This window comes from Heterodontus francisci, chromosome 32 (genome assembly GCF_036365525.1).
Source record: "Heterodontus francisci isolate sHetFra1 chromosome 32, sHetFra1.hap1, whole genome shotgun sequence".
In the NCBI taxonomy this organism is placed as follows: Eukaryota; Metazoa; Chordata; class Chondrichthyes; order Heterodontiformes; family Heterodontidae; genus Heterodontus; species Heterodontus francisci.
In genome coordinates this window covers 27,586,602-27,599,384 of record NC_090402.1, presented here as the reverse complement: position 1 = coordinate 27,599,384, position 12,783 = coordinate 27,586,602, and the positions used below count along the sequence as shown (strand labels likewise).

General features: G+C 42.7%; 1 protein-coding gene across 5 annotated transcripts in view; it reads left to right on the top strand.

Moving 5' to 3' along the window:
• The first annotated feature begins 616 nt into the window (after positions 1-616).
• Positions 617-12,783, top strand: part of LOC137347714 (rab GTPase-activating protein 1) — a 225,995-nt gene continuing 213,828 nt past the window's right edge. For 3 of the 5 annotated variants that reach the window (XM_068012542.1, XM_068012535.1, XM_068012536.1), the window contains exon 1: positions 617-756. The gene's annotated coding sequence lies outside the window, so the exon portion shown is untranslated. The remainder of the gene's footprint in view (positions 757-12,783) is intronic. The other 2 variants (XM_068012540.1, XM_068012541.1) reach the window with 2 other exon arrangements.

Here is a 12,783-nt window from a genome sequence, read left to right as displayed (position 1 = left end):
TTGCAGACTGGCACATTCCAATGTCCAGGACTACGTGTTGAGGGACCACACTAAAGCTTGGGACAGACGCTGCAAAGGCTCAATGGGGAAAGGCCACAGTATAAGGTCCTCCCACCATAGTGAATCGAGGGGCTGGAACCTGTGTAAAACCCCTCGGGCTGTATACATCAAAATATGGTTTCGTTGTGTAATGAATACGTACGTTGCATGCAAAATGGAATGGAAGGGTTGTGAGGCAACTCACATTCTGTATTGAAGGAAACTGATTTCTTTTGCACTTTCTGGAATGTCAACTTGGAACTGTTTTGTACTTTTTTTTAATGGATTTTTATGAATAAAGTATATTTTTGGGGAAAAAAACAGAGGATGTTGTTTAGTTCCACTTCACTCCACCGGCACATAAATTCAAAATCTAATTTTGAACAGCACTATTGAGCTGAGTGCCTGCCAACTGTAAGACCAAGTACTAAAGTAACCAGTCGGGAATTACTTTGATGTTGGGTGAGCAGAAAGAGGCAGAACGTCAGCACTTTAAAACGTGCTGATGAATCAAATTAAAGCATGGGGGAGGGGATAGATTGACTACGGAAGTGAGCTCAAAGCTGAATCATTAGTTCCATCTAATGTCAGTTGTTGCTAGCCTAGACCAGATGGAGTTTGAAGTGGAGCCTTTACAGCAGGTCCAACTGGAGGTTCTGCACCGCTCACCTTAACCTATTTGGTAACAAAGCTTTGTTCTACTTCCTAATTGAATTGGTAAGAATGTGTTGTCTCTCCCCTAATCTTTCTGTTTAAGATGAATTGTTGTTTGGCACAAACTTGTTTTTAAAAAAAAAATCCAAAGTGCAACACATTTTCTTATAAAGCTGGTTCCAGTGGTTTGACTGTCTTTTGGTGAGAACTAAATTAGTAGCTTAAAGTTGCTTGTAACACATATAAAACTGAGCTTTTGACCTTTCATTTAGTTTAGCAGCTGTCAAAAACAAGTTCTCACAAGCTTGTCTTCAAACCACATCCTCAGTTGGTGCAAGGCCAACATTTTCCTGTGTATTTATGTAAAAATGTCTGAGAACAGGACGTATCACAATGTTTGAATATCTTGCTTGCACTTTCTAAAGCACACACAGATGTGAATTAAGATTCAGCTGGAATACATAGAAGGAAATGTTAGAACTAAAAAATCTAAATTTCCTGATCTCAACTGGATTGCTTCTGGAGAAGTACTAAACAGAGATTGATGCTTTCCTGAAGTGGGAAAGGAAATTTCACCTTCCACCAGTCATTGCAACATTAGTAAAGGGCTGGGTTGTCATTTACCCTTTCCCATCTCTGCCGCCACTCTGCCCACCCAAAGTACTTCACCATTGAGATGAAGGAAATGAGAAGAAAACTATTTGGAGCAAAAATCAGAGTTTGATACTTTTTTAAAAACTTACATTCACCAAAAAAGCTCCTTGGAATCCTGTGGATATAATTATCCTTCAACAAAGCTCCCAGTGAAAGGAAATTTGGCATGCAAATAAGCTTTGTCACATCTATTCATTGCTGCAGAGAGCTGTCAAAATGCTGTGCAATTTCTTTGTGCTATGCAATTTTTAAAAAACTACACAAAAACTTACCCACTTTTCTCGCAAATACATTTGCTTGGTCGCTGTTGGAGTTTCCTCTTAATAGAAAATGAAACAAATAAAAGCGGTGTCATGTTTTTATGAAACAATTCATATTTGTTTATTGATGCATTCAGAGTCATTAATCATCATGTATAAAGCATGTCATAAGTAAATGTTGTTAGGATGTACTGATTATAACAACTGTCTCTGAGTTGACATGGATGGTGGAAAGAATTTTACTTTAAGATCTGTTAAGCCAATAGAACAAGAGGACAAGCCTTTAAAATGTCTTTACTCAAAGAGTGCAAGATCTTTGGAATGATCGAACGGGCAATGTTGTGGAATCAAATATATTAGGGACCTTCAAAATGTAGTTGGATACTAGGCTGAGTGAGTTGAATTATTGAAAGTGTGAACTGGAAGAGCAGAAACACTTTTTCCTTATTCTTGACTTTTTATGTTCTGTTCTTAACTAGTTGCTTACAATTTTTCCCCAAACAGATGCACTGCTAGGAGTTTTTTTTTAATTACTTGTACTGAGAAATAGTTTACATTTTATGTCTTTTTGAAATTGAGGTTTTCAAATAATGTTGAAACTTGATCTTAATATTGTACGTTTAAAGTAATTTTCGTTTGCTGCTTTTGTTGTCTAAAAGAAAAAACCTGCATTTATATAATGCCTTTTAGGACCTCAGGCCAGTGAAGTACTTTTGACACGAAGTCACTGTTAGAATTGTAAGCGCAGACAGCAACCAATTTGCACACAATAAAGTCCCATAAACAGCAAAGAGATAAATGACTATGCAATCTGTTTTAGCGAAGCATCATGAGCAATAAGTGTTTGCCAGAACACTGTTCATCTTCGAATAGTGCCATGAATCTTTCTTGTTCACCTGCAAGGACAGATGGGGCTTTGGTTTATTATCATATAATGGTAGAATGATGCAGTACAGAAGGAGGCCATTTATCAATCGCACCTCTGCAGGCTCCTTGAAAGATTTATCCAATTAGTTGCATTCCCTCGCCCTTTCCCCATCGCCCTGCAAATATTTCCCCTTCAAGTATTTATCCAATTCTCTTTTGAATGTTATTATTGAATCTGATTCTACCACCTTTTCAAGTAGTGCATTCCAGATCATAACAATTCTCTGCTTAAAAAACAAAATCTCATCTTGCCTTTGATTCTTTTGCCATCTTAGCCAAAAGATGGCAACTCATTACTGCACTGAAGTGTAAGTCTAGATTATGTAGTCAAGTGACTGGAGTTGGCCTTGATCTCCAACCTTGTTACTCAGAGGCAAGCGTGCTATCACTGAGCCAAGGCTGACACTAAAAGAAAGCAGAAGACAAATCTTTAAGTTCTGCTTGAACATGCTGCCCTAGCTTCTACAAATTATTGTGTCTAACTTCTCCTAAAATTGAATAGAGATTATTTTGTAGAAATTTGTTTCCATCTAGTATTGACTTATTTATTGCACTTAGCAAGAGGCCTTTGACTTTCTCCTTTGACGATATTGCATGACCCACAGCATCATCAAAGAGACTTTCTATTCCTACAGTGCATCTTTGATTTAATCGGCAGGAATAATATCACCCAGAGTCTCGCTTACAAACTTCATATTTGATTTATCTGCAAACTTTATCATTGAATCTTTACCTCTTCGCCAACAAGCCATGGCAAAGTAATTGTTATATAAACATTTCTATCACTACAGCCGTCTGGTGCTACATTCAAACTGAAAAGTTATTTGTTCAAAGTTATTTAATCTACCAACTACTTGTATTATAAAAGGTATAATTCAGTGAGTTTACCAACTGAACCATGAAGACCTAAGCATTGATTTTGCAAGACGAGCAAACTTTGGATTGTGCTGGCCGTTGCTGCCAGCTTAGGAAAGGTTATGTTAACTTTTATGAGGTAATTTGAATTGGTTATTGGCATATGAAAAATTTGGCCAGAGAGCATCGCCTATAGGTTGGGGCCATAAAATCCTGTGAAGCAACAGTTATTAAAGGGCTGCAGCTCACTATTAAGGGATAACTTGTAGTAGTGGCATAAAATTAACATTCACAGCAAAGATATGTCGGCAACATTTCTCCGTATTAAACTGCATATTGGAGGTTCTGTTGCAAAACCTATCTGGGGGTTTAGGCTCAAACTCCATTAGAAACATGAGTTCAGGCTGCATGGTGGGAAAATCAGCTACCAAATCCATGCAGTCCCTTGCAACTGACTGTAATGAAGAAAGGTTTACTGACTTCATGGGAAAGACTGAAGCAGATGAGCTCTTCAATCTTGTGCATATTTCTTGTGGGACACAGCTAGCACGGCATAAATCTAAACTGGAATCTCCTGCATCCTCTGGGAGGTACCATCTAAAGCATTGTACACAAGAATTTCCATTGGACAAAGGGAAGAAGAATACTATAACAGACCACAGGTTTCCTGGGTTATGGTGGAGAAAAATACAGCTTGGTTTCTACTATATCATCAAGTGATCAGACATGGCAGGATAATACTGAAATCAGCTGTGATAACCCCATCTTGAATAGACCACTGACACTTATGGTCTGTGTTCACAAATGAAAAAATGGTTAGTTTGTTCGAAGGCCTCATGACCCATTACTGCGCATAGCATCATACCGCAGCATGGGAAGGGGTAAAGAGGGAAGATATTAATAGAGGAAACTGAAAACTGTGCTCAACAGTCTTAGAATTAGTGTTGAGTTATAATATTATAATGAGTGCTTTTTAAAATCTCCAACACTAATTATCTTCTGAGGGAATGAGGCTTCACATTTTAAAATTAATTTTTAAAGGCCAGAGAGATCGTACGGTAATAATGATCAATTATCACACTATTAAAAACTGACTTACTCCAGAAGGCACCAGCCCTAACTTTTTCTGCTGTCTTTAATGGGGAACTCGTGGGCAAGTAAACCACATTCACGCCATTGCATTCATTTCAGTGCTGTGTCTATTGGCAAAAATTGCAACAGCGCACCCTCTGGAGGAGTGGGATATCTCTGACAGCAACTTCCAGATTTCCATGTTTAACTGCACATGTGTGGACACCAGAAGTTGCTGTCTGATTTACCCCCTTATAATGGTGAGTGCTGTTAGCCTCACCATTATTCCTATTGCAACATACAGTCCTATATTTACTTTTTTTTACCATTTTTTCTTTCATTTTTCTCTAGATATTTTTAGCTTTGACATTTTGTACCATTACCATTGAGCCCTAACTTTCCAGATCCAGACAATGTTTCCACTTGCCCTGATATCTAAGTAAAATTCATAGGGCTGGAATTTGTTGAGGTCCTAATGCCAGCATCCGTGGTGGTGGTGGTGGGGGGCTGGAATATTGAACCGGCAGCGGCTCGACGCCGTGAGTGCCAGGCCCGATCTTTCCGGCGGTGGCGAGGCTCCACGGCGCTCCCCACCCTCTGTTGGGCGATGGGATCTGACTTTGAATATGTAAATTAAGAAAACGAATAGATTTAAATAAAATTGTCAGTGATCTTACCTGTCTGAGATCTGAGATCTTCTGAGTGGTGGCCGGCACTCAAGCACTTTTACTTTCCCGTCCAGGGAAAGCTGGCACCACCGAGGTTGGAAAGGAGGGGTACTTAGGATTTTCAGTGTAGTTGGTGGGTGGGGGGGTGGGGAGTGGTTTCGGGCTCAAATGTGCATTAATAGTGTAGGGGAGGGCGCGAAGGAGTGACCTCTGCACTTTGAACAGTTTGGTTGGTTGGGGGGGGAAGTTCAAGTTTTGCATGTAAGTCTTTTGGTGGGGGGGAGAGGGCAACTATTATCTGTAAGTGTTATTGGGAGGGAAGAGGCGATTTTGTTTTTTATTGTGGTGTACTGGGGGGGGGGGGCGTGGTTTATGGTTTTAAATATTTAAACTTAGCGGCAGGTCTGGCTGCCCTTTAAAAATGGCACCAGCACGTGCGCACAGGTTTGCTGGCATCACAGAGCCCACCTCCCACCATGTGATTGGGGTGGGCGGGCGACCCGGCCGACGTATTTTCTTGAGCTGCCATGCGGTAGATTGCGGGGCAATGGCGGTGCACGGCCTGCATATGCAGGCTGCCATTTTATTCGCCCACTGCCACTCCCGGTGACGGGAGAATAAAATTCAGCCCATAGTGTTCCTAGGAGACAAACCGAGATCCCATTTCCAGATTATCTTAGCTATCAGTTCTACATTGAGCCTTCATGGAATTGTTGTTGTCTTTGAAAGGTAGTAGAATAACATTTACACAAACTTGTTTTACGATTTAGTTGTCAAACAAATCTGTTAAATAATAATAGTCAAAGTATCATAGGATGGTTACAGAAGGCAATTAGGCCCATTGTGTCTATGTCAGCTCCCTGCAAGAGTAACTCAGCTAGTTTTACTCCCCTGCCTTTTTCCCATAGCCCTGCAATTTTTTTCTCTTTTTTGAAAGCCATGATGCTATCTGGCTCCACCACATGCTCAGGCAGTGCATTCCAGATTCTAACAACTCACTTCGTAAAAAATTTTTTCCTCATGTTGCTGTTGGTTCTTTTGCCATTCACCTTATATTGGTGTCCTCTGGTTCTCGACCCTTCCATCAATGGGAACAGATTCTCTCCATCTATTCTGTCTCGACCTCTCATGATTTTGAACACATCTATCAAATCTCCTTGCAACCTATTCTTCTCTAAGGGGAACAACCCTAGTTTCTCCAATCTATCCACATAACAGAAGTCCCTCATCCCTGGAACCATTCTTGCAAACCTTTTCTGCACCCTCTCTATGGCCTCACATCCTTCCTAAAGTGTGGTATCCAGAATTGGACACGATACTCCAGTTGAGGCCAAACCAGAGTTTTACAAAGGCTCATCAGAACTTCCTTGCTTTCGTACTCTGTGCCTCTATTTATAAAGCCCAGGATCCCGTATGCCTTTTTAACCACTTCCTTATTCAGCCCTGCCACCTTCAATGAGTTTGCACATATACCCACTCTGTCTCTCTGTTCCTACACCCCCTTTAGAATTACACCATTTATTTTATATTGCCTTTCTTCATTCCTCCTACCAAAATGTATCGCTTCACACTTCTCTGCATTAAATTTAATCTGCTATATGTCCGCCCATTTCATCAGCCTGTCTATGACCCCTTGAAGTCTATCACTATCTTCCTCACAGTTAACAATACTTTTAAGTATTGTGCCATCTGCAAATTTTGAAATTGTGCCCTGTACACCCAAGTCTGGGTCATTATCAAGAATAGATGTAAACGGGTATCATATAGTCGGGGTTATGGAGACATGGCTGCAAGGTGACCAGGGATGGGAAATGAACATCCAGGGATATTCAGTATTTAGGAAGGACAGACAAAAAGCAAAAGGTGGTGGAGTTGCATTGTTGGTTAAAGAGGAAATTAACGCAATAGCGAGGAAAGATATTAGCTCTGACGATGTGGAATCTGTATGGGTAGAGCTGAGAAACACTAAGGGGCAAAAAACGTTAGTGGGGGTTGTATATAGACAATGGCAGACATTTAAAGAGTGCATGGATGAACTGCAACAATTGTTTATCCCTGTCTGGTGCAAAAGTAAAACTGGAAAGGTGGCCAAACCATGGCTTACAAGGGAAATTAGAGTTAGCATTAGATCCAAGGAAGAGGCATATAAATTCGCCAGAAAAAACAACAGACCTGAGGATTGGGAGCAGTTTAGAATTCAGCAAAGGAGGACCAAGGGATTGATTAAGAAGGGGAAAATAGAGTACGAGAGTAAGCTTGCAGGGAATATCAAAACTGATTGTAAAAGTTTCTATAGGTATGTGAAGCGAAAAAGATTGGTGAAGACAAATGTAGGTCCCTTACAGTCAGAAACAGGGGAATTTATTATGGGGAATAAAGAAATGGCTGACCAACTAAATGCATACTTTTGTTCTGTCTTCACAAAGGAGGACACAAATATCATACCAGAAATGTTGGGGAACACAGGGCTTAGTGAGAGAGTGGAACTGAAGGAAATCAGTATTAGTCGAGAAATGGCGTTGGGGAAATTGATGGGATTGAAGGCCGATAAATCCCCAGGGCCTGATGGTATGCGTCCCAGAGTACTTAAGGAAGTGGCCCGAGAAATAGTGAATGCATTGGTGGTCATCTTCCAAGATTCTATATACTCTGGAACAGTTCCTACAGATTGGAGGGTAGCTAATGTAACCCCACTAAAGGGAGGTAGAGAGAAAGCAGGGAATTATAGACCAGTCAGCCTGACGTCGGTAGTGGGGAAAATGGCCTTGGTGAGGCCACACCTGGAATATTATGTGCAGTTTTGGTCTCCTTAACTGAGGAAGGATGCTCTTGCTATAGAGACAGTGCAGCGAAGGTTTACCAGACTGATTCCTGGGATGGCGGGACTGATGTATGAGGAGAGATTGAATCGGTTAGGATTATATTCACTGGAGTTCAGAAGAGTGAGGGGGATCTCATAGAAACCTATAAAATTCTAACAGGACTTGACAGGGTAGATGCAGGAAGGATATTCCGATGGTGGAGGAGTCCAGAACCAGGGGTCATAGTCTAAGGATACTGGGTAAACCTTTCAGGACTGAGATGAGGAGAAATTTCTTCACCCAGAGAGTGGTGAGCCTGTGGAATTCGCTACCACAGAAAGCAGGTGAGGCCAAAACATTGTATGTTTTCAAGAAGGAGTTAGATATAGCTCTTGTGTTTAAAGGGATCGAAGGGTATTGGGCGAAAGCGGGAACAGGTTACTGAGTTGGAGGATCAGCCATAATCGTAATGAATGGCGGAGCAGATTCGAAGGGCCAAATGGCCTACTCCTCCTATTTTTCGATGTTTCTATGTTAAGAATACATATATATTCAAATATATCAAGAAAAGCAGTTGTCTTGGTACTGACCCCTGGGGAACCCCACAGTAAACATTCCTCCAGTCTGAAAAGTAACCATTCAAAACTACTCTCTCTTTCCTCTCAGTCAACTTCTTTTCCATGCGAGCACTGTCCCTTTTATTCCATGGTTTTCAACTTTGCTGGCAAGTCTGTTATGTGGCACTTTATCAAATGCCTCGTGGAAGTCCATGTACACCACGTCAACCACATTACCCTCATCAGTTAGAGTACTCTGTGCAGTTCTGGTCGCCATATTATAAAAAAAATATACTGGCACTGGAGAGGGCGCAGAGAAGACTGACAAGGATGATACCAGAAATGCGTGGGTGTATATATCAGGAAAGGTTGAACAGGCTGCATCTCTTTTCTCTTGAAAAAAGAAGGCTGAGGGGTGATCTAATAGAGGTTTTTAAAATTATGAAAGGTTTGATAGTTATTTAAATTCACAGGTCCTGATAGTTATTGAGTTTGTCTTCCAAGTCTTCAAAAGGAATTAGATCAGCTAGAAAACTGTGATGGTTGGTGAGAAATATGACCACTGCTCCTCCTTCTACTAGAAAACAATAAATAGCTTGCAATTTCTATGCTAAGGCATGCTGTGATTAATTAATACTGCATATGAAAATGAATTTTTTTTTATATTTCCAAAATATACTTTATTCATAAAAATCTGTAAAAATTACATTCCCAAACAGTTTAAAACAGCATCAAGTCAAAAAATACAAACAGTGCAAAGGTGATCAGTTTCCTTCAATACAATCATGAGTTGACTCACAACCCTTCCATTTCATTGTCATGCCATATACATTTTTACATTTACAGCACCCAAAATTTGCCCGATACAGTTCGAGGGGTTTTCCATGGATCCAGCCCCTCAGTTCAGCTTGGTGGGGGGACCTTACACTGTGGTCTTTCCCCATTGAGCCTTTGCTGTGGCTGCCCCAAGCTTTAGTGCGTCCCTCAGCACGTAGTCCTGGACCTTGGAATGTGCCAGTCTGCAACATTCGGTCGTGGACAACTCTTTGCGCTAGAAGACCAGCAGGTTTCGGGCAGACCAAAGGGCATCTTTCACCGAATTGATAGTCCTCCAGCAGCAGTTGATGTTTGTCTCGGTGTGCGTCCCTGGGAACAGCCCATAGAGCACAGACTCCTGTGTTACAGAGCTGCTTGGGATGAACCTCGACAAAAACCACTGCATCTCTTTCCACACTTGCTTTGCGAAGACACATTCCAGGAGTAGCTGGGCAACCGTCTCTTCCCCACCACAGCCACCGCGGGGGCATTGCGCGGAGGGGGCGAGACTTCGGGCGTGCAGGAAGGACCTGACGGGGAGGGCTCTTCTCACCACCAGCCAAGCTACATCTTGGTGCTTGTTTGAAAGTTCTGGTGATGAGGCATTCCGCTAAATGATTTTGGCGGTCTGCTCGGGGAACCATCCGACAGGATCCACCGTCTCCTTTTCCCGTAGGGCCTTGAGGACATTCCGTGCAGACCACCGCCTGATGGATTGGTGGTCAAAGGTGTTTTCCCGCAGAAACTGCTCCACGAAGGATAGATGGTACGGCACGGTCCAACTGCATGGAGCGTTCCACGGCAATGTGACCAGGCCCATCCTTCGCAACACCGGGGACAGATAGAACCTCAGCACGTAGTGACACTTGGAGTTTTCGTACTGGAGGTCTACACACAGCTTGATGCAGCCGCACACGAAGGTGGTCATCAGGATGAGGGCCACGTTGGGTACGTTTTTCCCGCCCTTATCTAGAGATTTGAACATCATGTCCCTCCAGACCCGGTCCATTTTAGTGGGGAATGGGCCAGACCTGCGCCAGGTACAGCAACAAAGTGAGCGCCTCGCACCTGACGACCAGGTTCTTACCCACAATGGAGAGAGATCGCTGACCCCACATGCTCAACTTTTGTTGTACCTTGGCTACTCGCTCATCCCAGGTTTTGGTGCACGCCCCGGCCCTTCGGAACCATATCCCCAGCACCCTCAGGTAATCTGACCTGACGGCGGAGGGGACAAAGGATCGGTCAGCCCAGTTCCCAAAGAACATGGCCCCACTCTTGCCGTGGTTAACTTTGGCTCCCGAAGCCAGTTCGAACTGGTCACAGATGCTCATCAGTCTGCGCACGGACAGCGGATCCGAGCAGAAGACGGCGACGTCATCCATGTACAGGGAGGTTTTCACCTGAGTGTCTCCGCTGCCTGGCATTGTCACCCCTCTTATGCTCGCATCCTTCCTAATAGACTCAGCAAAGGGTTCAATACAGCAAACAAACAAGACCGGGGAGAGAGGACAGCCCTGTCTGACTCCAGATTGGATCGGGAAATGTGAAAATGAATTACAGCACGCCTTATCATAGAAATTGCAAACTATTTATTGTTTTCTAGTACAAGGAGGAGCAGTGGTCATATTTCTCACCAACCATCATAGTTATCTTAGCTAGTCTTCCTTAGACGCAGGGGTGGTGCCAGAGGACTGGTGAATTGAAAACATTAAACCCTTGTTCAAAAAAGGGTGCAAAGTAAGCCCAGCAACTACAGGCTAGTCAGTTTAACTTCAGTTTTGGAGAAACTTCTAGAAAGAATAATTCAGGACAAAATTAATAGTCACATGGACAAATGCGGGTTAATTAAAGAAAACCAGCATGGATTTCTTAAGGGAAAATCATGTTTGACTAACTTGCTGGAATTTTTTTGACGAGGTGACTGAGAGGATTGATAAGGGCAATGCAGTTGATGTGATGTACGTAGACTTTCAAAAGGCATTTGATGCAGTGCCACACAACAGACTTGTGAACAAAGTTATAGCAACATGGATATGGAATTGGCTGAGTGAAAGGAAACAAAGAGTCGTGGTTAATGGATGTCTTTCAGGCTGGAGGAAGGTTTTTGTTTAGATTAGAGATACAGCACTGAAACAGGCCCTTCGGCCCACCGAGTCTGTGCCGAACATCAACCACCCATTTATACAAATCCTACACTAATCCTATATTCCTACCAAACATCCCCACCTGTTCCTATATTTCCCTACCACCTACCTATACTAGTGACAATTTATAATGGCCAATTTACCTATCAACCTGCAAGTCTTTTGGCTTGTGGGAGGAAACTGGAGCACCCGGAGAAAACCCACGCAGACACAGGGAGAACTTGCAAACTCCACACAGGCAGTACCAGGAATCGAACCCGGGTCCCTGGAGCTGTGAGGCTGCGGTGCTAACCACTGCGCCACTGTGCCGCCCTATCTGTAGTGGAGTTCCCCAGGATATATATTAATGACATGGACCTTGGTGTACAGGGCACAATTTCAAAGTCTGCAGGTGATACGAAACTTGGAAACATTGTGAACTGTGAGGAGGATAGTGTAGAACTGCAAAAACACATAGACAAGTTGCTGATGAAAGGTCACAGACCTGAAACGTTAATTCTGCTTCTCTCTCCACAGATGCTGCCTGGCCTGCTGAGCATTTCCAGCAATTTCTGTTTTTATTTCAAATTTCCAGCATCTGCAGTATTTGGCTTTTATCTATGACCAGTTGGTGGAATGGGCAGATAGGTGGCAGATGAAGTTCAATGCAGAGAAATGTGAAATAATTATTTTGGTAGGAAGAAATGGAGAGACAATATAAAAGAAAGGGTACAGTTCCAAGGGGGGTGCAGGGGCAGAGGAACCTGGGTGTATATGTGCATAAGTCATTGAAGGTGGCAGGACAGGTTGAGAGAGTGGTTATTAAAGCATACAGTGTCCTGGGCTTTATTAATAGGGGCATAGAGTACAACAGTAAAGAAGTTATGTTGAACTTATATAAGACACTAGTTCGGCCTCAGCTGGAGTATTGCATTCAGCTCTAGGTGCTGCACTTTATAAAGATATGAGGGCATTGGAGAGAGTGCAGAAAAGATTCATGAGAATGGTTCCAGGGATGAAGAACTTCAGTTAGGAAGATAGATTGGAGAAGTTGGGACTGTTCTCCTTGAAGAAGAGAAGACTGAGAGGTGATTTGATAGAGGTATTCAAAATCATGAAGTGTCTAGACAGAGTAGATAGAGAGAAACTGTTCCCACTCGTGAAAGGACCGAGAACGAGAGGACACAGATTTAAAGTAATGGGTAAGAGAAGCAAAAACGACGTGAGGAAAACCTTTTTCATGCAGAGAGTGGTTAAGGTCTGGAATGCACTAAAGCCTGGCTACCCAACCTGAACCCAACCAAACCCAACTACATGTGTCGGGTTCGGGTCGGGTCTGGTCTATATTCAGTGTC